The sequence below is a fragment of the Adiantum capillus-veneris genome, chromosome 27 (assembly GCF_014529385.1).
Source record: "Adiantum capillus-veneris isolate H3 chromosome 27, ASM1452938v2, whole genome shotgun sequence".
In the NCBI taxonomy this organism is placed as follows: domain Eukaryota; kingdom Viridiplantae; phylum Streptophyta; class Polypodiopsida; order Polypodiales; family Pteridaceae; genus Adiantum; species Adiantum capillus-veneris.
The window spans coordinates 136,546,977-136,573,272 of NC_140957.1; the positions used below are offsets into that span (position 1 = coordinate 136,546,977).

Here is a 26,296-nt window from a genome sequence, read left to right on the forward strand (position 1 = left end):
AAGTCTTGAAGCATATGTAAATAATTGCAATTATTTACTTCAGCTATATTTTTGCAAGTTTTTGCCCCAACTTTGACACAGATCTGTTGAGTACCTTAAGTTAAGGTCACTAGCCAAGTTTCATCAATTTTAGACAATTTTTGGTCAAATGGTGATCAATTATCTGTCCGTAGACTAACTTTGCAATTTTAGTCACAATTTTTAATCCAGTGATCCAATTCTTACCAAATTTGGTTTGTGGTCTTATTACAACATAGTAAACTAGTGGTATTCTGACTTGGTCAAAAAAGTTAAAAAAGTGGGTAGATGTAAATAATCGCGATTATTTACTTATGACAAATTTTTACAATTTTTTGGTCAACGCATGTACACATGTTTATCATATCAACATAAGCCTATGAATCAATTTTCAACAAGTTTGGACAAAATTTTCCTGATTCACACTCAAGATTCAAAAAGTCAGTACAAACTTTAGTTTTTACCCAATTTTTTGTCAGTTTGGTGATCCAAAACTTTTGTGCCTTTACAAAAGTTGTTTGTACACATGCAATGAGTCACTGGTATGAACCTTGGTCAAATATGAGCTGAAAGTTAATAATCGCGATTATTAACTTTAGGCTTGAAATGAACACTTTTTTGCAATTTTTTCAAAGACAGTCTTTACATGAGCTATTTTAAGCCTATGAATCAAGTCAAAACTTAATTTGTTCTAAAATGTCAAGAAAAAGTAATAATATGAGTTTTGGCCAATTCTTGAAATTTTTTACCTCGAAGTGTCTTTGAGCTTACCAACTGGTTCAGACACTCTCAAGCTTACTCTCCAGTCAGATTGATTGGTTTTGAGTCTTTTCGAGCTATTTCTACCCGTAGATTTGAAATTCTGCAACTTCCAATAACAACTCACACTTGATTCTTTTAGAGAGAGCAATGTTTTGAAATCCACCTCGGATCCTACTTACCCTACTCCTAGATTCTCATGCAATGGGCTTGTGGAAAGTGTCTATAAACACTCGTTTTCTTGTGTTTTATGTTTTTCTGAGCACTGATCTTAAGACTTGTCTTGTCTGCCAATCATTCTCAAAATCCTAATCTAATTCTACAATCCTACAATCCTAAAGGCACTCAGCTAAGTACGATTACTTCCAAGCTACCTCTACACAACAAAAGACGACAATCTTAAGCTATGCGGTTTCTAAAAGAAAGTTTTGAACTCTAGGCGAGCATAGAGGAAGTTAAAAGACAACTACACAAGATGCTCGTATTTTTCCCTAGTTTAGGTCTCTTCAATCCCCGGCAATGGCGCCAAATATGGGACGCATGTCTAACCTCACCATCTTATCTTATTGCAGTATTAGCGAGAACAACGATTAATTTGTCAAACCATGGGATGAAACTGACTCGACTAGTGCATAGAGACTACAAGAGGTTGTCAATCTCTTGGAAAACAACTAACAACTCGCATCTAACTTAGGCTACACTCAAGTGACGGAAATCACCAAAAGCCAATCGCTCATTGACAAACAAATCACATCCGTTACAACATCAAATGACATCCAACCGTACGAAACTTCTAGGACAAGTTTATAAGACATAAGCACACATGTTTATGGTCTCAAACCCCACTTTAGGTCAAGTTCCAAAGTCGCAATTATTAACAGTAGTGGATTTTTGACCTAGTCGTTTTCGACCCAGAATGCATCTAAATGCTTAGCAATGATGCCCCAATACCTCCCCTATGCTTAGTTTTTGATTTGAACATGTAAATTCCTAGTTATGATGAAATTAGGCTGTGAGTTGGCGACGCCAAAAGCTACAAAATATTGTGAACTGCTTGCGTCAATGCGGAGAGCTCTTACCTACGGTTGCAATGCAACAAATGCAATCGCAATGTGACAATCGGAGAGGGAGTAGGAAGCGTGAGACGGAGAGAAGTGAGCGTCGTTAGCTCATGCTGTGTATTTATTCTCCAAAAACTTATAAAAAACTTACATAAATTGGCTTTTATGCCTTAGCCAAGGTTTTTGGGTGGTCAAAACTAATAATCTAGAGTTCTACCAAAACTGAGAAATGACTGGCTCATACAACTTGGAAGCTTGTAGCCCCGGCTCATTAATTACAGAGTTTATCCGAGAAAATAGGAGTTACAATATTCTCGATTTATCAAAATAATAAATGCTTTACAAAGAGAACTCCAAAAAATGATGTCCGTGTTAGCTTGCTGCTAACATTCCCTCCCTCCTTGCCTGTGTCATCCCTTGACACAGCTTTATGGACTGAAATAGTCTTCGGGTTGACGACTGGCGAGGCGGTCTTTAAGGACATCCAGTGCCTTCTGGTATCTGATTCTTCTCTCTTTGTCGGGCACTTGCAGAAATTGCATTGTCACTTTATCCTTCAGCTCCACCACAGAGTAGCCTACAAACCTGGATGTAAGGTTACTAATCACCGGTGCAAATATCTTTGTTCACCAGGTGAAGAATCCAGTGTAGAAAGCTTCTTCAAAGGCCAACATATTGTTCAATGGCAATAACATACATCTGGCATAAAAGCCGTAAAGGACTTCTTCCGAAGGTTGCACACTGAGATTGTAGCATAAGCCTTTGTTACCTTCCAAAAATGATATCCATGGGGCTCCTATTTGCTCAGGCTCATTAAAAACTTGGATGCATGTGAGCAACATTCTGCAGATTTTATATAACATGGCACATGAGAGATCTGGTAGACTCTTGAAGAAAGACATGGCGCCTGTTAGGGTTTTCACCATGTATTCCTCTGTCGCTTGCCCTCTCTCTAGAGCTGGTAGTCTGGGGTAGTTAAGCCAAGTTGGCCTCTTCTTTGTCAATGCTTCATGCACTTGCCATGTCCTTACTCTGGGTACGTGACAAAATGTGGGATCTCTTTGAAGGGCTGTAGGTGCTCTTGTGAACAGAATCGGGTATCTTGGATTCTTGTTCAACCAGCTTAACCTCCACTTTGGGTGGTCTTTATCAACGCCATATTCTTGCATATCTTTGTACAACCTCTCTTTCACCTGTAGTAATTCCACTTTAATGAGAGGGTATGGCAGGGATTGTTGATGCCATTGCGCATTGATATGATTGGGAGTGAGTTGAGTGACATTGACAGCGTGTAGAACTCTCAACTCCCAATCCATTGCGGTTTTTCATTGCTCATCCACCTCTAGGGTGATGTTCTCCTTCAGTGGGTCTTTTTCAGCTTTTGACAGCTGGACCATTGGCACTCTGTCTGCATCTGTAATGTTGATTTGAAAATCCTTATCACCACTCAGCTCTGCTGCGGACTGTGTCTCAAACTCAGCAAATGAGACCGAGGGTATGTCTATCTATGGCGGCTCTGAAGTGCCTGCCTCTTTCTACGTGTTTGGTTTTCCATCTCTGAGGAGTTGGTTAACTCGCTCGAGCTCTACTATTTCCTTTAGGAGCTCCTCCTCTCTCTGAACCCGCATTAGTGCCAGGGCCCTGCGCTGTGATTGTTCCAGCTTTAATTCCAACTCAAGATCTTTGTTCTTCTTTTCAAGTGCCTTGCATACTTCGTTAGTCCCTTTGATCGAGGCCACGGCTGGATTTTCTCTTATTTGCCGTAAGAAATTTGCCTGATAATTGATCCGCTGTTCAAAGTATTGCAGAGAAGCATTGACAACATCTAATTGCACCTGAATTTTTTGAGCTGACAGAGATGTCGTAAGAAGTTTATTTGTAACTTCTGTCAACTGCTCCTCTTTTGCTTTGCAGGCATCAGATAATTTGGTGAGCAAATCACCTAATTCCTCCATTTCTTTTTATTGCCTATCCCTAGCTAGCTGGTGTTGTTCAGCTTCTCCCTTTATCTCCTGCATTTGCCTCTGAAGATCGGTGATGACAGTCATCCTGTCTTCTAACTCTCCTTGGAGAGCGTTGATCACCATCTCAAGTTCTTTGGCCTTTGTGTTGCGGAATAGTGCTGCTGAACGTAGTCTTTCCATCATTTCTTGCATCAACCGTGCATATTCATTGACTTGTACTATTACCTTGTTGTTTGACTGCCACTCCTCCTGTCTTGCCAGCTAAGATGTACCTGCAGCCTCATGTGTGTCTTTCTGTTGCGTCGTAGCTACTGGTTCCTCCTGTGTGGAGGTAGAGGGTCGATCTTCTTCTGTGTCATCCTTAGGCTTTGATGCCTCAATGGTTATTGGCTGAGTGGAAGTAGAGGGTGATGGCTCAGACCTTGTTGTCTCTTCTGGTGCCGGCCTTTCTTCCTTCTTTGGCTCGAGTTCTTTCTCTTATGTAGTGGTAGCCTCTTTTTTTGACTCTTCTTCTTGATATTTCTCTTTCTCTTGCTGGTCCGCCTCTTGTGCAGATTTTCTTTCTTTGTTGGATTTAGATTCATTGGTTTTCTCTGGCTCCGCTTCTTCATTGGTGTCTTTGCCCTCAAGTGATGGTGGTGGGCTTGGGAGGGGGTGTTCTTTTTGTTTCGTAGGCGGTGAGGTTGGTCTAGGAGATCCGTAGCTTTGTTCTTGGGTTTCTACTCTAGCCGTCTCCTAGGCTTGTCTTTGTTCTTCCGCCTCCTTGGCTTTCTTAGCAGCTTCTTCTGTCTTCTTCAGCTTTAGAGCTTCAGCTTCTTGGTATATTCTTTCCAATCTTTCTGTAGGATCTTCGGCCTCTTTTCTTGTGTGATGCTTTGTTCTAGGGCCTTTAAGTACAATGTGCACCCATTTCTCTGGGTCCTTCCCTTGTGCTTGGCTACTGCGCTGGTAGGCCCGTTTCTCTGTTTCAAAGCATGCTTGCTTTTGCGCGTGTGGCCAGAACTTTTCTTTTCACTTCTTCTCTACGAGCTCTATTTTCCTCGTTGTCAAAGCTCTTGCTGCTGTGCCTTTTTGGCGAGCTGTCAGCTGACTCTTCATCGGATTTATATGATCTTTTTCCTGACCTTGTAGCTCTTGGAGAGGGTTGTGCTGCCAATATCCAGGTGTTTTGGTCAAGAGCAGGCGGTAGGTTGTCAGCCATGCCAATGACATTGTATGCTATCCTCGTCAAGACCTCTGGTGCACCCAAGTAAGTGTTTTTTCCTTCTTTCTTGGTGCCCTTCGAAGACATACTGCGCGCGGTCCACTGGTTGCCTTGTTGTTGATTTAAGAGCTTGAGTGAATTTGGTGGCCACAGCGTGATTTGGCGTAGTGTATCTTGGTGGACTTTTTGCCAAAAAATGGAAGTGCTAGTGGTACAAACGGGCTGGCTCTTCCACTTGTTTGTGAATTAAATCGGCGAAGGTATCCGCGGCTGTCTCTTTGGTAAAGGTTCTAGCTGTTTTCCTGTCCCTTGCTCGCATGGTCATTCCTTCTGTGGGCAGTCTGAGTGCCTCTGCCACTATCTCTTTAGGGATGACTACTTTGACCTTGTTCCCTTGGGTGTCAGATATCTGTGCGGTTCCATCTTCTTTAGTTGTGGATAGAAGCTCGTAAGCTTTCTGAAAATCCACTCCGCAAGGCTCTTGTTCGTAGAAATCCCTGAGTCCCAGCCTGCGGTTAGCTTCTTTGGTTTTTGGCTTGGCGGCTACATCATAGACTTCCTTGGACAGGAGTTTCAACTCCACTAGATGCCCCTCTTCACTCATGAATCTGCCGATGAAGACAGTAGTGTGATGCTCTTCTAGTTGATCTCTGGAAAGGTATGATGCCTTCGCGGCTTTGACTGATTCTAGATCCAACTGATATGTGGGTAGTTCTTGTAGCTTTTCCTTTTGGTTGAGCTTCTTTTTAGCCCTCTCCATTGCTTGCATGGCTCCTGTTCAGTGAATAGAGTGCAAAGTTAGCAGATTTGTCAGAATTTTCTCTGAAATGTCCTTTAGGCTGAATGCTGACAATTTGGTCCAATTTGCTTCAAATCAATTTTTGAACAAGCAAAGATGCATAAAAACATGCAAGGAACAAAATTGTAAAGTCAAAACAAATATTTCAACCAAAGTAAATAATCGCGATTATTAACAGCTGAGGAAAATTTTCAACTTTTTGCAAACTTGGCTTCATAGGCTTGAAGTATATACCAAATACATGCTCTGAGTGAAATATGGGCTCATTTGGATGCATAGGGTGAAAATGGTACCAGATTTTGGCTTTAGGCTCCAAATTGGTTCAAACTTGGCTAGTGGGCTTAACACATCATGTACTTTGGATGTATGATGGCAAAATATCAAAACTCCCCAATTTTGATCAGAAAGTAAATAATCGCGATTATTAACTTTTCTTCCAAAATTGACATTTTTTGGTACAAACTGGTTTTAGGTATTGTATACACCCCGTACATAAGATATAAGGTGATTTGGATCAAGAAATGTGGTCCATAACGTAAATTTGGCTTGCAAGGACTTCTTTGCGTTTTTTGACAATTTTCCAAGTAATGGGTGATCATTTTGGCTCATACTTGATTTTTGGCATGTAATAGGTGTATACGCATGATAGGTGAGGTGAGGTAACAATTTCCAAGCAAAATTGATGAAAAGTAAATAATCGCGATTATTTACAACAGTGACAATTTCTTTGCAAAACTCAAAAATTTTGACCTAGACATATTCCATACACCTAATACAAGTCCTAAATTGAATTTGATCAAGTTTGGCCATGGCGGCATCACTTTGTGCTTTGTCAAAATTGAAATCACCATTTTTTGTGACTACACTACCTGTTGGGTTGGTCGGTCAATTTTGAGGCTTTGGACTTGTCTGCAACATAGTCGTGAAGCAACCTGTCCAATTCTAGCTCATTTGAGTCAGTTTGACCCCGTATGTCAAATTTTACGCTTTGTAACCTTCGAGCCGTTTTCTGTTTTTTGAGGGCTTTGCTTGATGGATTTCACCAAACCCATCATATACATTGTATATGGACCTCATAAGCAAGCCATTTGTGGAGTCAGGTAGGAATTCTGGCATTTGCCAAAAACCTAACTTTTCTACTGGGGACCCCCTCGACCCTGTCGAATGGTCATCTGATGATATAGAAATTTTCTATTATGTTAGGGCATGCTATGGTTCAAATTTCATAATATTTGGTCAAGTTAGCAGGCCGCTATGGTCAGTTTTAGGTTGTAGGTCTTCGTGTATTGCTCGATTTCTAGGGTTTTTCCTAGGGCTTTAGACTAGCTACCGGCTATACAAAATGGATTATTGACGAGTAAAGAACTTACCGCTCATGTATTGTGTGAGACGGCGTTGAAAATGGTCAATTGTGGGCTCCGGAAAAGTCGCGCGAAAGAGGTCGAAATCTCTCTCTGCCAAGGGTCCAAGTGAAAATGAGGTGGTTGTAGCCTACCTTGGATATCTATACCCGGACTTCCCGAACCAAATTTCCCCAGATTCCCCTGTTAGTCCTACTAGGCCGTGAAATCTATGTTAGACTCAAAAATTTCCCTGATCGATTCATGTAGCTCATTCTGCAAGAATTTTGCAAAAGTAGGTCTGGCCGCCTAATTTAGGCTTCCCTCTTCCATCTTCTGATTTCATTGAAATTTTTTGTGCTTGTCCATCTCTCCTTTCTGATCACCATGGTGTCTTCCGTTTTTCCATCTGAGCTTCCCTACTATTTATTGTTAATTTTTGATCTGTTTATTTGAATAAATCAAAGAAAATAGCAAAATGCTCTAAAAAAGTAAAGTAAAAATCCAATAATTAATAAAATCCATTGAAAAACAAAGCTTTATTGTTTTTTGTTGGATTTTTCTATTTTTAAGCCTCATTATCAATAAAAATGGTGAAAAATATCCAAAAAAGACTATTTTTGATGATTTTCTGATAGTATATACACTATTTACACTCATCGGGAAGATATTATCAGTGAATTTTTCCTTGATGATGAATTATAAGGGCATTATTAGATAATTTTATAAAAAATCACATGTTATCCTCCCTCTTCAAACATTGGCCTGAATTACTTAATGCTTAGTACTTAGTGCCCTTCCACCCCTCCTAGATGGCGTACTCCGGGACGACTGTGCACATGGGTTGAACAATTGTGTCTATGCATAGCCGTGGTTGATGGCTTTTTCTCCCTTGGCACTTCCCCATATTAAATGATCAGTTTAACATGAGAAAATAATTTAAGAGAATTAGATATTGATTATTATGAAATTACCTCTCTCTTGAAATCATAGTCATCCTCGACTATGGGGTAGAGAAGATAAAACATATTCATTAGTCCTGTACGTAGCGGGTAGAGGATCCCTATGTTACCCTATGACATTGTTCCAAAATGGATGACTAGTCCATTTGGTGCTTGAGAGCCTAAGCTGCCGCAAGCATGTCTGCACATTAGTCCTATCAGTCTTCCATAGTAGAGTGACAAGCTCTACTTGGTGTTCGGGAGACGTCGTCTCCGCAAACTCCGAAAAAGAGAGTCTTATAAGAAAAAAAGTTTGTTCATTTGTACATTTGCTTACTCTAGGGAAGCATTGTAAGCATTGATAAGGTTTAAGTTATCCTTTAATTGTATGCCTTGCATCCATCTAGCATCTTCAAAAGGACAATTCTTAAACTTAATAAGATATCGTCAGATAGTCTTACCGCCTCTTAGTACCTTGTCTTCATGTCAGAGAATGGACTCGGGCTGCAGCACGTCTTCTTGGTCCTTGATCTCCGGTGGGTCTTCAATAGTTGGTTCTTGAGGTGACTCTCCTTTGTAAGGCTTTAGTAGGCTCACATGGAAAGAATTGTGTATGAGCCAATGATTGGGCAACTTGAGTTGATAGGCCATCTCATTGATTGGGCTAAAAATTTGGAAAGGACCATAGTACCTTTTTGCTAACTTAGCATAGTACTTTTGGTGTCCCGTAGGATTCTTTCCTGTCGTGTGCCTTAATCAAGCCTTGGGAAATTTTAATAAGACCCAATCATTTTCTTTAAAGGCTTGGCTCTTCTGTGCTTGTCAGCAGCAGCTTTTTGCCTTTGCTGTGAGATAGAAATAGCCTCCTTAATCTTTTGGAAAGATTCTTGTAGGTCTCGGCTATACTCATCTGCAACGAAGATCTTCCCGTGTACCTTAAGTAGCAAGGGACTTTTTGATCTTCCCTCAATTACCTCAAAAGGTGCTTTTCCCGTGGAAGTATGTAAAATGTTATTGTAGGCATACTCCACTAAGGGTAAGTACTTCTCCCATTGGGATCTTTGATCTACTTCCATTACATATTCTTTTAGTAGATTGAGATTTGTCAGGTTAGCTATTTTCACTTTGGCCATCCGTTTGTGGGTGATAGGCCGAAGAGAAGTTTAACCTTGTTCCTAAATTGTCAAAGAGACCCTTCCAAAAATTACTAGTTATTCTAGGATCTCTATCCAACACTATGGACATTGGCAAGCCATGGTACTTGAAGATTTGTGAAATGAAGAGGGTTGCCATTTGATGGGCTTTGATAGTCTTTTTGACAGGTATAAAATGAGCTTGTTTACTGAACGTGTCCACTATCGTCCATATTCCCATATTCCCATATTCCCATGGATAGACTTAGGCAATCCAAAGATAAAAGTCATGGATATGCTCTCCCATGGTGAATTAGGGATTTGCAAAGGTTGAAGAAATCCAGGCTGCTTCCCTCTATAAAACTTCGTCTTTTGGCATACCAAACATTTAGAAACATACCACACACATTTATAAAACTTCGTCTTTTGGCTTTCTTCTTCGCTCGAGGAGGTTCATGGCGAGTGTTCTTTTGGGGACAAGCATGATACGCATGCCCTTGCTCGCCGCACTTGAAACAGTGGTTATCCTTGAGATAACAGTCAAGCTCTTTAGGAGAGAGTTTATTTTTTGCCTTTATAAACTCCCTTCCCTTTAGCTTTGTTGGAGTTGCCCTTAGGAGACTTTTGGACATTGTACTTGCCCTTAGGCTCATTGGAACCCTTGTTTTCTGTGGGTAGCCCTCGTTTGGAAACTCATTTGAGAGGCCACCATAGTATGGTGTATAACCGCCGATATGGTGCGTGGCCTTTGGGAGTTGACATACTCTACCATTTCTTTAGTTAAGCCCGCACAAAATTGTTGATTTTGCTCTCCAAAATCCAACTTTTTGAAGATAGTGGCTTTGAGTTGTAGGTCCCAAAACTTGTCTACATATTTGTGGATGGATTCAAAGGAAGAGAGCTTCAAGCTTCGCCATTCGGTGAGTACTTTGTCTTTGGCATCGGTGGCCAAATACTGCTTCATAATGGAAGCTCTTAAAGCTTTCCATGTTCGTGGAGCTTCACGTTGGCCCGTAGGCTAGACCACCATTGCATGGCGGACTTTTGAAAGTGCATAGCTACATGGCGTAGCTTAGAGGACTCCGGGAAGCCCTCATCTCCAAACGCCGCATCAAATTGTTGGATAAAGGCCAAGACTTTGTCGGTTGCACCAAAAGTGCCATTGTAGGTAAGGAAAGAAATGCTCTTCTCTCCCTCTTTGAACTTCTTGAGCTTGGATGACCTCTTCCACGCGGCATAGGATTTCCTATGGCCACTTATTTTTGATGGTTCAAAAGTCGCACCATCACTTTCTTCAAAAGATGAAGAATTTGAGGAAGATGGAGAAGAGGGTGACCTCTTTCTTGCCTTTTTCTTTCCTTGATCTTCTTTGTCTTCACCATCACTTTCATAAGAGGAAGAGGATGAAGAAGATGGAGAAGAGGGTGTCCTCTTTCTCACCTTTTTCTTCTCTTGCCTTTTGTCATCCCTCTTTGAAGTATGGTGTGGAGAAGTATGCGATGGTCTTCTCCATCTTGGAGGTGATGGAGAGCGTTTAGCCCGCTGTCTTCGTGGAGCCATCTCCATCGAGGTGGCGGGAGACTCACTTCTTTCTTGTTCCTTTGGTGGAGGCTCTTGAATTCTCCTTTGAGAAGGAGATGCGTCATCAAGGAGCAAATTTTTGAGCCCTTCATATGGATCCTATTCTTCTTCCCGAATCGGAGAGATACCTCTTTTGGAAGTCTCACAAGGAGGCTTCCTAGGTGTTCTCTTGTCATGGTGGGGAGCTTGGAGAATCCCATGAGCACAAAGCTGCCATTGCACTTCACTTTGGAGGGATGGATTCCCCATGGCTTGTTAAAGCCTAGAAACAAGATTGTTAACAAGCATCGGGGCATCATTAGTAGCTTGCTCATTAGCAAAATCAAAGTTATCAACATTAATTTCACTCTCTTTACTATTGTCAGCCATTGTAACAACTTTTAGGTGTAAACTTTTGAGGTGTACTTTGGCACTTTAAGCCCTAGTTGCTACTCCTCTTTAACCCTTTAGAAAAAGCACTCAAGCTACTGTACCCGTGGCTTGAATACCATTAATTGCAAGGAATAGAAGAGAGGGTTGTTCAACACCAAAATAGCACCGGCTCCTGTCAAGATTCGAATAGCTCAATAGTGGTTAAGCCATAGGCAAGCCCCGTAGGACTTCACTATTAAGACCATAGCTCTCGACGGTGATGCCCCGTTAACTGCACAAAGGCAGGCGCACTACAAGGCTAAAAAATCCCTATTCTACTTTCTCACATGAAATTAATAGTACCAACCATTTATAGCTAGCTTGAGGACCTCCCTTCTTGAGCAAGAAAAGAGAAATCTTGTGCTCTAATACCAATGTAACATTTAATGGTCTAGTAACTTGTGTGTAGCGGAAAATAGCATGAACATAGTGAGCATTTCATTAGAATAGCTTCCTAATGAGAATAACAAGAGTGCTAGGGTGGAGAGAGCAACAAAAAGCATAACACCTAGTTAGATAGGATGAACAATACCTCTAAAGAGAGAGAAATTAAGCAATTGACAACAATTGAGGACCGGATTTTCATGGAGCGGGTCCCCCCTCCAAAAGGCTTTGTATTATGGTTTCTCCCATCAAGAGAGACATTTTACAATACAATCCTTTATGTTCCTTCAATACTAGCTAGTGCAATGAAGATGGAAACTTCATGCACTAAGCAAAACACTTATCAAACACAACATCAATTCCCTCACGGTCTCAGACCCAAGACCTCACTCACCTTCGAAGATGGTGAGAGCTAGCGGGGTAGGAGAGTAGATTGAGAGGAAGAAGGAGTATTCTTACGAGACAGATGTACATCTCCTGACATAATCACTCATATTAGCATAGCTTAGCTTAGTAATTAGCATGGTAGAGGAGATGAGCATGCATTGAAGCTTGGCTCTTGGTTGGATTTTCATCACAACGCCAAGAGTTGTTGGTGTAGGCCTCCCTTCTCACAAACTTGGAGTAGGTGGTAAGCTTTCCATTAAAGCTTGAGAAGGAGAGAGAGTATTCTTTTCTTCACACATGATATTGTGTGAGTGTGTGCGTGTGATAATGCCTTGCAAAAATCACCCCCCTCTCTCTCTTGGTCGACCCCCCTTGCTAAATGCTCATGCTACATCCCGATTGGACCTCCCTAGGCCTAGCCAATGGAAATTAAGCAGCATAAGTGATAGCCTTATGACATGTGTCCCCTTTCACCTTTTGTGAGAGCTTTAGGTAATTAATAAATGCAACTAGACTCTCATTGGACCCCTTTGCCTCCTGGCCAATAGGAATCAAGCAAGTCATCAGGCTGCTGAATGCTCATTGGTCCCCTTGGGAGACTGTCCAATAGTCTTCTAGAGAGCTTAATTCTTATTGGTTCTTTTATTAAGTGTTTTTAAATTAATTAAAGTAGATTTACTCTAGCCTTATTGTCATTGGTCCACCTTCATGGCCATCCAATAGGATTTGAGTACACCTTGTGGGCATCTGGCCTAGGGAGCTTACATGTGTCCCTCTTTCCCCTTGTGTAAAAATGAAGCTTGTGAGTGTGTGTGAGTGTTTCTCTCTCATCCCCTACTTCATGGGCTCGCCCCCTCCTATGTAAGGCTTGACAAAGATTTTTTGGGACACACTTTGTCAAAGCATCCAATTCCCCTAATGTTTGACCTTTGGACACAACCTTTGAATTTTGGAACCTTAGCATTTTGGAAGTCTTAATGGGTTGAACCTTAGGGTCTTTTGAGCCCATTGTTGCACATAGCTCTTTTGCAGATGGCCCCCCCCTTTGGATCCCTATTTTCCCTCCTTTGTATCCCTACTGTGGCGTCTACTAGCTTAACCAATATTCTAGCTTTTTCTCCCCTGGCACTTCCCCATATTAAATGATCAATTTAACATGAGAAAATCATTTAAGAGAATTAGATATTGATTATTATGACACCAATAAGCTTTTGTGAATCTTCTAAAGTTTTTTTCAACTCATAAGACAACTTTGTGGATATATAGCACCTAGAAATTCATTTTCATTCTCTTCAAATAATTCAAGCAAAATGGTCACTTAACAAGACACAAAAAATTCCAAGGACATAAAAGTGTCATGTTACCATTCTAGTGTTAAATCATGCGCATTAACCTACCGAGAAAAATTTTCTAAGAGTTATGGCTGTAAAATGGCATCAGACCCAAATGGTCAACAATATGAAGGCCGGCAATGTCAAAGCGGCCAGCCAGAGCACTAATGGTGAGATTCTTGTAGAGGTTGAAGTCTCTGAGCATGAAGGATAACAAGTATGCTGCAAATGAGATGCCAACCCCCAACAACCACCACCATCCCACTCCTTTTACCTCGCTCTACACACTCACTCCACCCATCTCCATCCCTCTCTCTCTCTCCCTCCCCCCCTCTCTCTCTCTCATCAAAGTCTACAGCCCGCTACTAGCCTCTCTCTCTCTCTCATGACTGCAAAGAGTACTAGTGGACTCTGGTAGCGTTAAACTTCATGTGAGTTCCCTAAGTTTGACTCTTGAGACTTTGTCTTGTTCTCACTGTTAAAAAAAAACTCTCCTTCTTGCATGTATCCTTAGCCACACACTTTAAGAGCCGCTCTCCATAACTAAAGCTTAGAGTCCCCTCATTGACTCTGTGACAAATGTCAAGATACCAATGTGTAGATGACACTGATCAAGTCACACAAGGAGGGGTTTTGGGAAACAAAGACAATTCTTACACCAAGGAAGGGTGATATGCTTCCTATTGTGTAAATGACAATGCAATCAATTGACAAGAGATACAATCAAGTAAATTCTTATTGCAAGCTTTGTTGTAGCTTGTGTGTGGTGTGAACACCCTCTATCTATGTGGAAGCTTATGTGGCATAAGTCAGCGGATAGCATGTGGTTATCTTCTACCTAGTATAATGATGTATAAGGTGAAGTCACACTCCATGAAATATCCATGATGTCACCATCTATGAGTGCCAGTACAACACAATTGTAGTCTCTCTTTTCTAATGTAAAATTGGTGTTTACTTTGCCTTTGAATTGAGTCTCCATCTCTTTTTGATTACACACACACACACACACACACACACACAATTAATTCTACTCTCATTAATCCACCCTAGCTCCCTCAAGGTAGGATCTGAACGTACTTATAGATTGATCCGTACATTTTTCTTTCTAGTTTTTTTTCGTAAGGGTGTGCTTGTGGTAGTACATCGATTTGTTGAGTGCTCTTATTTGGGGCTTTCAGATAGTTGTAGATCCTTATTAAACTCAATACAAAGAGATTATCATTTTATTATTTTGATGAGAATATCATCTATCGTGCATTGCATAATCTAAAGTTTTTAGAGTTTGTTGTTGTTTTATGCATACTATAACATTCGAGAGGTAATTGAAGGTTTGGGTGTGTTGTTCAATTCTACCTATTTAGTATTGGATGTCCTAAGTGGTCCATGATATCAACAATCATTTAAAAGCCTAAAAACTTTATGGTTTATGCCACTCTTGATTTGTAGTTTTATCATATATATAGCGATACTTATGTATATATTTTAGATTTTAAGTTTTTTTTAAAAAACTATGAAGCCTACACACCTACAATAACTCAAACAATTCAGTAGTACAATATTACATATAGTACGTATTGAAAACTATGCACCTTACCACCAAGATCTCCATGAACTGATATCAGAGTCATACTGGTGATTAGCACCTCCTAAGCACTTATCTTGATCGTAACCTATCCTCTCGCTATGCTAGAATTTGTGTGTATACACTCACACACTTGGTTGTCATCCAATTTTACTCTCCTCTTTTAGAATAAGCCTCTAATTAGAACTTTACTTTTTAATTGTGATCATGTCCGTGGGCCACCACTCACATCAAAAGAGTTGAGCATTAATCGGAATATGATGAGACCTTTTCACCAATTGTAAGGATGGCGACTTAGAGGAGGAGGTGTATGTGGAGAAACATCGAGGGTACTTTGATCCAAATTTCAATGACATGGCTTGCAGGTTGTGGATGGATTTCTTTCAAAAACACTCCTTTTTTAATTCTTTTGCAGACCTAGATTTGCATATTTTCAATGAGAGAGGATTGGTGACTCTTATTATCCTGTATGTGGATTATCTTCTGATTATAGATAGCCATGAGCAAAACATCTGCAATACCAGGTATCCATGAGAAAAACATCTGCAATACCAGGTAGCCACCATGAGCAACACATTTGAAATACCATGATCACTTTGGCTAACAAGCTTGAGATGATAGGTCTTGGCTTGCTTCACTGCCTTCTTGGATTGGAGGTATGGCAGATAAGGGGGGGGGGGGGGGGGGGCATGTTTCTTTCTTAACAACGTTATGTCCAAGAGTTTTTGGAAGCATTTGGTATGACCAATTGCAAAACTATCTCATCTCCTATGGATTCCAACCAGAAACTATCACAATATGATGCCTTAGATGTACTAGTTGCTACAAAGTATCAAAAGATGGCCAGTTCTCTTATTTGGGTACTCAACACCCTATTTGATGGTGTTGATTTCCCAATGGAAGTTCTTAATTCATTTCTACAAAGAACCACCACGTCACGCATGGAGTGGGCTCCTCTAAGCTTGCGGTATTTGAAGTAGTCAAATTCATTAAGCATTTGGTATGTACTATAGGCATTGACTCCAAGATCATTCTTCAAGGATGGAGTGATTCAGATTGCGGGAGTGGGGGGGGGGGGGGGGGGGGGGGAGGTTTAGATGGATGACATTTGACTATAAGTTACACCTTCTCATTTGCTCAATAGAAATTTCATGGAGCAGTAAGAAGCATCTTATAGCTATCTTATCATCCACATAGGCCAAGTATAGGGCTATTTTCATTGCTGCATGCAAGCGGTGTGGTTACAGGGGCTACTTTCAAAGACTGGCTTGCCACAATAGATGGACACAATCTATTTTTGACAATCAAAGTTGTATAGACATTGTGAGGAACCCGGTCTTTCATAATTGTGCCTCCCAAATCATTTGGATCCACTCTAGCATATCTTGATATTGTACCTCAATAAAGGATGGAGATCCACATCACATCCATACTATAAGAAAGGTGGAAAGGACCAATCATCATCCACCACAAAATCCAAGGGAATGTACCGAGATGCACATCTATTTGCCTCATTAAGCTGACTCTCAAACAAACCTCCAAACAGTATGATATTCATGAAGTAGTTGGCATCAACCATTGTGTGCTCCTATACGATATCATAGATAGGCTCCCTTGTCCAAAGGAATGTGCTTATGGGTGATCTCTCTAGATCAAGGACAATATGACGTCCTCCCAACCACTATTTGCACTCTAAATCTTCTTATGGGTGTTTTCTCTAAATCAAGGAAAATATAATGTCATCCTAGCGACTGCAGAAAAAACATGTCATCACATAGTTCCCCCTCCTCAAAGAGACATCCTAGAAATCTTCATGCCAACCATGAAGAATTGAGTAGAAAAAATCTTAGATACATGAACATCTATTGGTGATGCAAAACCTTTTGATAGTCAAATCAAAGTCCTCTAGAAATTAATAAAACTTGCTCTACTTCTTCTCACCCCCAACAGAGGCACCTATGACTAGATCTCAAAGGAATCCAAGGTCTGCTGAACTAGCCTATCTTGGGATACCTTAGGCTGTGATCATGAACTATCTCCAATTGTTGGTCCTCATGCTCAATATGGGTAACCTCTCCTCAGAAGGTGTATTTGGGGTCTACTTTGCGTCATCCAACCTTTGTCTCACTACCCATATATAAAAAATATATAAACAAGGATAGATTGTATCTTGGGGCACCTTAAGTTGTGATCATGAACTATCCCAAATTTTTGGTCCTCATGCTCAATCTGGGTAACCTCTTCTCATGCGGTCTGTTTGGGAGCTACTTTACCTCATCCAACCTCTGTCTCACTACCCATGTATAAATGGTATATAAACAAGGACCAATTGTATCTCTCTTTTTCTACTTGCATGTCTCTATCTCTGTATTTAATTGAAACCTACTACTCACGTTTATCCTTTGATCTCTATCGTGTTTTCATGCAGGACCATATTGCTGTGAAAAACTCTATTAGGTTTGCTATTTTAGCAAGGGTCGTCCTCTCGTGTGACTAGCCTGTGTCACCCTCTAGGGAAATCCCTCATTAGATGTTCCATCTCATGAAATCTATGGCATTGGTTTGTCATGTCAATAACAACAACCCTTTGTGAGTGTAACACCCTTTCCACTCGAGATGATGATATCTATAGAAACTTTGTGGAAGGGGTGGCAACTACCTTTATAGGTAGCATAGATGTGTGGGTCTATATTGAACACATGAATGGTATGCCAAAAATAGAGCCCATATGCCTCAAAATCTTTGGGAACCAAAACTATGCATGTAGCTCAATAAAAGTTTCTCTATGGGGTAATTTAGGACCTGGCATGTGTACTATTGAAAATCCTCATACCACACATGTAGAAAGATCAATCTATCTCCAAAAGCGAGAGGAGTGCAATCAGTGACGCTTGAGGTAAGCTCCTCTTGTGAGAAGATTTCAATGAAAGCACCTCTAGCTAGCAAGATGACTTCATCCATTATGCCTTCATCCAAAATGACTAGACTACAATTCAACTACCTCAGATGACCCATCTGACTAGATGGTCAACAATGCTTTTTTAAAAGAGAGCTTCAATTTAATCACCAATCTTGTGTTGTAGATCTTTTGAGCTGACAAATGACAATTCCATGATACTCAAGAGTAGATTCTATCAAGAAGCTACAAAAACAAAACCCTACACTTAGCCATTGACCCTTCCTCGCCTCACCCCTCAAAATCTTCATGTGGCTCTTTGGGAATAGGTGAGACGATCTCATGCATTGCAAGTAATACCATCTCTTGATTGTAGAACGTCATATCTATGTTTGACATAATGGGTTGTGTGTGTGTGTGTGTGTGTGTGTGTGTGAGAGAGAGAGAGAGAGAGAGAGAGAGAGAGAGAGAGAGAGAGAGAGTTCTAGTGGTTTTTTTAGTTGTGTAGCTGTGTAGCTTTTTTAGTCCCTTTCTACAAAAATCACAATGGAATATGCAAAAGGCAAAATATTCAAATAGAATGCTCAATTTCATTATTAATTATATTCCCATTAATCACAAGAAAAGCACAAGTAAAATAGAGTTAATGTATAACATAATGTCAAATCATTGATTGGTGGAGAGTGAATGTCTCAACATACAAAATGAGGTAGCTTTAAAAGGGGCACTTTTACACGAGCATATAAGCTATCCAATGGCATGTTCTTGACAATCCATTCAAAAGTGTGAGATATATAGATGTAAATCTTAGAAGCTACACTAAACTAGCTCTAAAAATACGTAGTACAAGCCTAGGTAGCATATTCTATGCTACTCTATGCAAAGGTAGGTTTGAATATAACTAAGAGCATTGTGAACCTCCTCACACAAAAGGATTTGTTGGTGAATTAACATGTGCTCATTTTTTCTCAGGTTTAAAATGAAGAAAAACAAAAAGTAAAAGTGCTTGCAAGCAAGATAGGACTTCCTTGGTCTTCTCCTTCTACAAAGTTAGGGCAACTATAAGAGGGTTCTCTTTGAAAATACACACCGTAGATATGACCCCCTGTGGTATTGTGGACTTTGTCCACTTAGAACGCCTCCTCACTCACTCTTTCCTTCATCTCTAGGGATTTACTAAGACTCTTGGATGCTTCTTCTGATAAGGATGAATGATATCTCACTCTGATGTGCTTTACTAAGCCTCTTGGATGCTTCTTTGGATTTGAATGAGTGGTATCTCACTCTGATGCCATTTTGTACTCTTGTTCGAGTGCATTTTATTTGGGAGCTTGTCATTTTGTGCTTTTATAATCATAGCCCTATTTTCTATCTTTTTGGAGATGGCTCCATATTGCATAAAGTAATTTAAGTCAACAAAGTGAAATGTTCTTATTATCATACATAAGAAAGGTATGTTTCTATAGCATATATTTGAATACTAAACTATTCTAGCCTTCTTGTCATTGGTTGCTAGCTTTGCAAATGTCTATCATTAGTCATGAATTTAAATGGTCCATTGGTGAGAGCTAAAGCTAGAGCTAGAGCTAGAGCTAGAGAGAGAGAGAGAGAGAGAGAGAGAGAGAGAGAGAGAGAGAGAGAGAGAGAGAGAGAGAGAGAAGACCCACCATGAATATGTAGTGGACAAGAGGCTTGAGCTAGAGATTAGCTCCAATACTAATTTCTTGACTCCATCTCCCCCCAAAGCCTGGAGCCATATGCTGAACTTATAACAACCAAAACTACAAGTATAAGAGAAAAGGAGTGCAAATATAGGTTAAATAGGCACTTTGGTTTGAGTGCATAAGAGAAATAGTATGTATATATGTATATATATATATATATCTATGTATATATATATATATATATATATATATATATATATATATATATATATATATATAATATACATACACACACATACTTATACATACACACATATATATATATATATACATACACACACATACTTATACATATATATGTATATACATACATACATACATATATATATATATATATATATATATATATATATATATATATATATATATATATATATATATATATATATATATATATATATATATATATATATATATATATATATGTGTGTGTGTGTGTGTGTGTGTGTGTGTGTGTGTGTGTGCGCACACCCACCATGAATATGTATTGGACAAGAGACTCAGGCTAGTGGTTAGATCCCCTACCCTCCAATTGAAGACATATGTCTAACTTATGACAGCCAAAGTTACAAGTATATGAGCAAAGGAGTTCAAATATGGGTTAAGTAGGAACTTTGATTTGAGTGCATAAGAGAAATAAGACTTATTATGGAACTATGTAGCAAGTCAAACATATCAGAATATTATTGACTAATCTTTTTACATTTGAGTCAGGAAAATTTTAATTCTTGTATATTGAAGGTAATGTTTGTTGGATCAAGTGAAATGAAAAGATAATGATTAGGCGCGCACACACACACACACACACACACACACACACACACACACACACACAGAGAGAGAGAGAGAGAGAGAGAGAGAGAGAGAGAGAGAGAGAGAGAGAGAGAGAGAGAGAGAGAGAGAGAGAGGACCCACCATGAATATGTAATGGACAAACTCAAGCTAGTTATTAGATCCCCTACCCTCCAATTGAAGACATATGTCCAACTTATGACAGCCAAAGTTACAAGTATATGAGCGAAGGAGTTCAAATATGGGTTAAGTAGGCATTTTGATTTGAGTGCATAAGAGAAATAAGACTTATTATGGAACTATGTAACAAGTTCAAATATATCATAATATTATTGACTAATCTTTTTACATTTGAGTCAAGAAAATTTTAATTCTTGTATATTGAAGGTATGTTTGTTGGATCAAGTGAAATGAAAAGATAATGATTAGAGAGAGAGAGAGAGAGAGAGAGAGAGAGAGAGAGAGAGAGAGAGAGAGAGAGAGAGAGAGAGAGAGAGAGATAGTTCTATTATTGTCCTCGAATGTCAAATATGACCTATGGGACCAAATGAATATGTGATGTGGTGTGAGTGGAGGTCATAAGTGACTCTTGATGCTCACTGGCTGAAATGAGCATCGCAGTAGAGAGTCCACATTGTGGTTGGGAGAGGAAGGTATGTAGGGAGAGCTCATGGCTGAATATATGGGGAAAAGAGAACCTAATGTGGTCAAAAGCTGAGCACTCAAGTAGTGTGTGGTACTCACGCTCTCACACTTGATGAGGGCATAAGGTGCAAAGTCGATGATACTCCTCGCTAGTGCCCCAACTCACTATCTCGCAACATAGAGAATGGGAGCTAAGAAAAATGGAGGCAATGGTGCGGATCGCACTCAACGGGATGGGCTCAAGGATGTAGGGATGGGTTCAGTTACCTCGTTCGGAGAAGAATAGAGATTTTGTAGTTTGGGGCAATGTGTGTGGTGTAATGGAAACGAGAACCTCCAGATTTCTCCCAATCCATGATACATTGGCATTGTAAGAAGGCCTCATTAACTTGGGAGTCGATCGACGCATCCTTGACCAAGTGACATGCATCCCATTTTCCAAACCATTTCTTGATGTCAAGCATCCACCCTGAACTTAGTATTTTTCTCTTGCATGTCTTTTGGACCTTTTGACTTGCTTCATATGCGATTCTAGGAAGTCAATACAAAGGGCTACGTTGTGTCTTAAGAATGTACTCCACAACCCTTTGCATGCCCAAGACCTCAATGGGAAGAAATCCAGACTCAAGATGTAAGAGCATGTAGGGTGTTTGTGTCTTGACTTGGAGAAAGTTGGTGAGAAAACGCTTTTGGACATTCTTCAACTCTTTCCAAGTAGACTTCCAAATGCTACCACCTCACACCTCAACTCCATAAAGAAGCACTGGTGTCACCAATGTGTCAAAGGGGTACTTTTTGAGAGACCAACACTTGATCTCTCCAGCATTGCACATGTTCTCAAATGCATAATAAGCCCTCTTTCCAGCTTTCAAGTGACGCATCGCGCAATCCTTCCATTTATGATTGGATGGAACCTCAAGGCCAAGGTACTTGAAGCTATCTACCACTTCAAGTTGCTCATTGTTGTATACATTGCATGGATTTTTGTCATTGAGGGTCTTTATAAGCATAACCTTGGTTTTGGATCCATTCATGATCAGCCCGCTATGTAGGCAAAATCATTCCAAGACACTCATAAGCTTTTGTGCATCTTCTAAAGTATGTGCCAAGAGCACTACATCATTGGCATAAAGCAAAAGCATGATCACCGCATTTTTGATCTTCACCTCTTCTATGCCTTCTTGTTGCATAAGATCAAGAACCATGCATTCCAATTCATCAATGAGTAGCCCAAAGAGGGTTGGGGAAAGTGGGCATCCTTGTTTGACACCAATGGTGCTTGCAAAGAATTCTAAAATTCCATCTCCCATATGTAGTCAACATATCACTTTTTGGTAGATGCGAAAGTGCATAAATTCTCTCGGCACTTGAAGGCTTTTCATATGTCTCCAAAGATTTACTCACGCTACCATGTCAAAAGCTTTCTTGAAATCCACAAAGCAACAATACAACTTTTTTCCTTTTAATTGAGATGCTTCCATAAGAGCTCGAAGAGTGACAAGGTGATCAATAGTCCTATGATGCTTTTGAAAACTTGCTTGGGCAAGCACATGTTTGCCATTCTTTTCAGCCCATTCACTTATCTTTGTCTCCATAATACATCCAAATAACTTTGACATCAAAGAACCAACCATTATAGTGCGATAATTGTTCACATTGTTTACATCTCCTCCTTTGTGCATAGCTCAAAAAATTACTTTGAAAAAATGAATTCATTTTTTTGTATTAGAGATAGTAAATGGACTTGTTTTTCGCTATCATGTTCAGCTATATACCGAATGAGGCATACACTTTGTTACTTGACACATTCTAACATGTACATGAGATTAAGAGTAGTAGGTGCACTTGTGTTCACCTATTATAATCTCCTACTTAAATCTAAATTAGGACACTCTATCTTTTTAATTTTGGTAATTAATTTGGTTACTTGCATTGCATAATTGCAAGAAAGAATTTGAATGTGGTGATAACTTAATTAAACTTTTGGAGGTTGATAGCATTAATTGAAAATTGACCACATTCTCCAAAGACAAAATGGGATAAAATTTGTACATCCTCTATATCTATCTCTAGAAGAGCATTGTCCTATGAATCCTAGAACTTGGTCTTTGACCTTGATTCCAAGATAACACTCACCATTTGGACGCGTACTATATCATAGCCCTCTTTGTCACAAAATCTTGTTGGGGTAACTTCATTCACATATATGTCTAGAGTAGTGAATATATGATTCCAACCACAAGGCTCAAGCAATTCCTTTGAAAATGTCTCTAGGATATTATCTTTGTCTTCTACTGGTCTCTCTAAGATGCAATCTTCTCTCAGTAAACTCTCACATTCAAATGATCCAGACATACAAAGATGTGCTTTAGTCCATATAATTTTCTTTAAGTTTTTTCCCACTTCACCTTATCAATGTGGTCTAATTTATAACAACTGAGAGAGAGTGTGTTATCGTGCATTGTATAGTATTTGACATTAATATTTGCTGGCTCTTAATGTCCTTCATCTTTGGAATTGGCTTCCATTGTGAGGGAACTACCTTGACCTTCGATTTTGTTTCATGCTCTCCTATGAAAGATATTAATGTTTTCAACATTTAAGGTTTACTCTCCTCAGATGATTCTATTCTAGCATCACCATATAGAGATTGTGTATCTCTTGGATAGATCTTGTGATCCAGGTTGATGTTAGTGGTAGGTACAAACTTGAAAGTTGCACTACCATCCTTCTTATTCCATATCATCTCCCATAAGGCTTGTGGCCATGGCTCTTCCACTTTAGAAATTGACATCATCACTTGTGACTTGGAGTCATCTATGGTATTAGCCACTACCCTATTATCCAATGGTATTTTTGTCTCAGTCTTCATTTGATCATTCCTTTTGGCTCAATTAACCCGTCCTTTTTGTGGATTAATACTTTTGGTATGGGGATGTATTTTTATCTAGCTTCATTAGAGCTTGAGCTAGCTTCATTTTTATCTAGCTTCATTAGAGCTCGAGCTATCTCTATGAGCCTCTTGCACATTTCTACTCTTTGTTCTCAATCTCACGATGCGGATATTCCAACCATCTTTGTTCTAGTGTCTAATTGGTTTTGAGTGTGGCCTCCTAAGCTTGTAATAGAGCCTCTAAGGTCTTTATAACTTTGTCAACCAAGATTGAACCTCCTGATGACACCGCTCCTTCTATTTGATTCTTGTTTTTCTTTAATGTTTTAGCTTCTCTTTGGCTTACTCTAGCTTGCTTTCTAAGGCAACTTTCTCTTTTAGCCTCTTGGCTTTTACTTTATCTCATTTCACATTCCATGAATTTCTTTGAGTTCTCACTGATAAGCTCTCAAATTCCGTTTGAATAGGCAATTGTGTTTGTCATTGACATGTGTGTTTCTAGAAGCTTCTTGAGCTTGATCTCTTGTCACTGCATGTATTGGTGTTGAGATCGTAGTGGAGGGAGAAATGAAGCTCAAGGAAGTTTGAAGGCATCCATAGAGACACATAGTAGACAGAGAAAGGAAGAGAGAGAGAGAGAGAGAGAGAGAGAGAGAGAGAGAGAGAGAGAGAGAGAGAGAGAGAGAGAGAGAGAGAGAGAGAGAGAGAGAGAGAGAGAGAGAGAGTTTCAAATCCAATATAAAATAACGTACAATTAAATATCTATACAACATAGAATAAAATATGTACATGGAGGGCTTTATTTTATAATCCTTGATTAGATATCTGACTAGCACTTCTTCTCTACTTGGCTTACACATAGCTATATAGAAAACCTAACATCTCATAGGTCAAATGCCAAATACTAAGCTATACATGTGTAGAGGAGTTTCCCATGCCCACCTTTCAATCCTCCCCTTGGGCATGTAATACATAATGAAGACCCATTAACCACACAGGATGACGCTATCCACCAAGGATGACAAGAACTATCCACACAGGCTGACAAATATTACCTCCCCTTGAACTAGAGAAGGTAGAAATGGATCTTCAAATCTTCTTTGTCTTTGACTACATGAAATGCTCCTTTCATTGGCTTATTAACTTTATTGTTGTTGTTGTTGAATTTGTTGTTACCTTGATCCTTTGAATAGCACCTAGAAGGAGGATGCCCCTTCTTACCACAATTGCTACATAATTTCTTATTATAACAATCTTTAGCTAAGGATGACAAGAACTATCCACATAGGCTGACAAGAACTATCCAAATAGGCTGACAAATGAAAGACAAATATTCTTTGTCTTTGACTACATGAACTGCTCCTTTCATTGGCTTATTAACTTTATTGTTGTTGTTGTTGAATTTGTTGTTACCTTGATCCTTTAAATAACACCTAGAAGGAGGATGCCCCTTCTTACCACAATTGCTACATAGTTTCTTATTATAACAATCTTTAGCTATATGTCCCATTTTACCACAGTGGTAGCACTTTTGAATGTTGGAAGATGATGTAAAATCTATGGACGGTTTGCCTCCCCTTGCCAAAAAAGCTCCATTTTTTGGTGTAGATGAATTTTTTTGTTTCTTTTCCTCTGCCTGAAGTGAGCTTACCACATCTTGAAGTGCTAGAGTTGGCTTCTTTTCTTCAAGAATAGTGACTATAAGGTCATATTTGGAAGGAAGTGTACTAAGAAGGAGTGCAACTTTGTCGTCTTCCTTCTACTCCTCATTGGATGTAGGTCAATTGTGTGATCATGATTTTGAGCTTGTTGACCAAATTAGCTATGTCTTCCCCTTGAGCATAGTGAGTTTGTTAAATTTTCTTTTTAGGCTAACTTTACTGCGTTTGGCTCTAGCTCCAATATTCTTCTCCAGAACTTGCCAAGCCTCATATGCATGTGTACACTCATATATAAAATGTACATAATTATCAGGGAGTGCAGTAATTATGATGCCAAGTACCTGTTCATCTTTTTCTTGATTGAGTGCAGTAGATGCCCTCGTTTGTGTGCCTACGTTATCACTGAGAGTTGGTTTTACTATTTACCATAATGTTTTCTTCATTAAATAACCGCTTAGATTAGTTTTCATGTATGAAATTCCTCACCATTAAATTTTATAATTCCTTTCTCTTCCATGATGCAAGTGCTTGTGGCAAAATGCCAGGAATTTGGTCTTACCGATAGAGAGACTCTCTCTATGGCAGTGTCTTGCCCAATTTTACAAAGAAAATAGTTCAAGTGCGAGCTTAGCAATCCCCATTGTGAAGTTACTCTTCATGAATAAGAATCATGGAGCACCTCATGCCCTTGGTGCATTTACCATGAGACTTTGAAGTTCGAAGTTGAAACTTTTGTCATTCACGTCTTGACATGTTTTTGACCTTCTTGAAACTTTTGGAGATTAAC

At 39.6% G+C, this 26,296-nt stretch overlaps 1 protein-coding gene across 2 annotated transcripts in view; it reads left to right on the forward strand.

The window, feature by feature from the left end:
* LOC147422807 (uncharacterized) overlaps nucleotides 1-26,296 on the forward strand; it is a 78,022-nt gene that overhangs the window by 24,888 nt on the left and 26,838 nt on the right. The window contains exon 2 of one of the 2 annotated variants that reach the window (XR_015186802.1): nucleotides 18,767-19,133. The exons of the other annotated variant lie outside the window; for it this stretch is intronic. The gene's annotated coding sequence lies outside the window, so the exon portion shown is untranslated. Of the gene's footprint in view, nucleotides 1-18,766; nucleotides 19,134-26,296 lie in introns of those variants that run through there. 2 annotated transcript variants of the gene reach the window in all.